This window comes from Schistocerca cancellata, unplaced genomic scaffold, assembly GCF_023864275.1.
Source record: "Schistocerca cancellata isolate TAMUIC-IGC-003103 unplaced genomic scaffold, iqSchCanc2.1 HiC_scaffold_273, whole genome shotgun sequence".
Classification (NCBI taxonomy): Eukaryota; Metazoa; Arthropoda; class Insecta; order Orthoptera; family Acrididae; genus Schistocerca; species Schistocerca cancellata.
In genome coordinates, this window is record NW_026046295.1 from 22,501 (window position 1) to 25,000 (window position 2,500).

The following is a 2,500-nucleotide window of genomic DNA, read 5'->3' on the forward strand; positions in this document are numbered from 1 at the left end:
CTTAACCTAACCTATGTCACCTTAACCTAACCTATGTCACCTTAACCTAACCTATGTCACCTTAACCTAACCTATGTCACCTTAACCTAACCCATCTTGCACCTTAACCTAACCCATCTTGCACCTTAACCTAACCCATCTTGCACCTTAACCTAACCCATCTTGCACCTTAACCTAACCCATCTTGCACCTTAACCTAACCCATCTTGCACCTTAACCTAACCTATGTTGCACCTTAACCTAACCTGTGTTGCACCTTAACCTACCTCAATTTGCACCGCAATGTAACGCAATTTGCACCGCAATGTAACGCAATTTGCACCGCAATGTAACGCAATTTGCACCGCAATGTAACGCAATTTGCACCGCAATGTAACGCAATTTGCACCGCAATGTAACGCAATTTGCACCGCAATGTAACGCAATTTGCACCGCAATGTAACGCAATTTGCACCGCAATGTAACGCAATTTGCACCGCAATGTAACTCAATTTGCACCGCAATGTAACTCAATTTGCACCGCAATGTAACTCAATTTGCACCGCAATGTAACTCAATTTGCACCGCAATGTAACTCAATTTGCACCGCAATGTAACTCAATTTGCACCGCAATGTAATGCAATTTGCACCGCAATGTAATGCAATTTGCACCGCAATGTAATGCAATTTGTACCGCAATCTACCCCCACATTGTGCCTTAACCTAACCCACATTGTGCCTTAACCTAACCCACATTGTGCCTTAACCTAACCCACGTTGTGCCTTAACCTAACCCACGTTGTGCCTTAACCTAACCCACGTTGTGCCTTAACCTAACCCACGTTGTGCCTTAACCTAACCCACGTTGTGCCTTAACCTAACCCAAGTTGTGCCTTAACCTAACCCAAGTTGTGCCTTAACCTAACCCAAGTTGTGCCTTAACCTAACCCAAGTTGTGCCTTAACCTAACCCAAGTTGTGCCTTAACCTAACCCAAGTTGTGCCTTAACCTAACCCAAGTTGTGCCTTAACCTAACCCAAGTTGTGCCTTAACCTAACCCAAGTTGTGCCTTAACCTAACCCAAGTTGTGCCTTAACCTAACCCAAGTTGTGCCTTAACCTAACCCAAGTTGTGCCTTACCCTGCTCTGTAATTGGCATATGACACGTTACATTAATGTATTGTCCAACCGCAACCCGCTCAGAATGTTGTGTACACAGCTACGTGTCATCTCCCCATAACAGCTGCATTGCAGTGTGGTACGCCATAGAGACGTGTGGGAGTAATGGACGCAGTGGATGGCGATCAGCATGAGCCGTCTGTTCATGTAGTGGCGCGTGTATGCAGACGTAGTAGTCTCTTCTCACACAATGTGATAGCACGGTGCCCCGCGTTCCACATCTGCGACATGCTACAGAGGCCGGTTGACAGTTGGTCGCGCAATGGACATCGCATACGTACGGGGGCACCTTCCACGTGCCCTCTAGTCGGGCACATTTTGTTGCGTGGATGTGAGCGGATGTAGTGTGTCTTGACACCTGACAGGCAGGCATGCAATAATAGTTGACTTTGCAAACGGGGATGGACGTGTACGTTTACTGGTGACGTTACGCAAATGAACAACTGGTAACCCGTTGTGGTGCGGTTGTCCTTGCTGGAGGTACATCTGTGAGGGCAACGATCGGTACAGCTACGAAGCGGTCCCCACCATACCAACGAACGTGAATGTGAATCTGGGTGTGAAGCGATACGCGGCTGTGGGTGGGTGGGACTGTCCCCGGCCGGTGAGGGGGGGCCGCCCGGCGTGCTGGCCGCGCGGTGCGTGGGCGCACGCGCTACAGCCGGCTGGTGGGGGCGCCCAGTGGCAGGCGCGCCGGCCGACGGACGCGGCAGGCGGCGCAGCTGCGCGCCGGGGCACCCTGCGCGCGGCGCCGTGCAGCCAAAGTGGGTCCTCGCCGGCCCGGTGCGAAGCGCGGTGGACATCTGCAGTGTGCTGGTCCGATTGAGGACTGTGTGCGTTGAGGATGCGCCGCCGCCCGGCACTCGGCGCCGCGACGCCGTCTGCTGCTCGGTCGCCCCAGCGGTTCTCGCTGGTGGTTTGTATCGCAGTTGTGCAGACGTGTTGGCACGTGCGCTGTGCTGGGAGAGTTCGCTTCGGCACCCACGTGGGGCCTTTGCCCTTCTGTGGCGCTGGCGTTGGAGCTGCCGGTCACCGTAGGTGGCGCGTGTTGTCTCCCGCCGGCAATGCCACGACAGCACGCTCCCGGGCCTCTGTCGGCAGCGGCAAGCTCAGTTGGGAGCACGGGTGGTCGCACCTAAAGCGTCTACTCGCCTAACTCCGGGCGATTGCGCCTCTCTCGAACCCGACCAAGTACTTAGGACGGCGCTGCGCGCCGCCGGGACCTGAGAGGGTTTCGAGGTGTATTGTGCAGGGGAGCTCAGCCTCCTCCTGTTTGCAGAATAATTGAGCGGACGCTTGCGTGTTCGCGCGGGCCCCTGGGACACACTCCCGGGCGGCCGG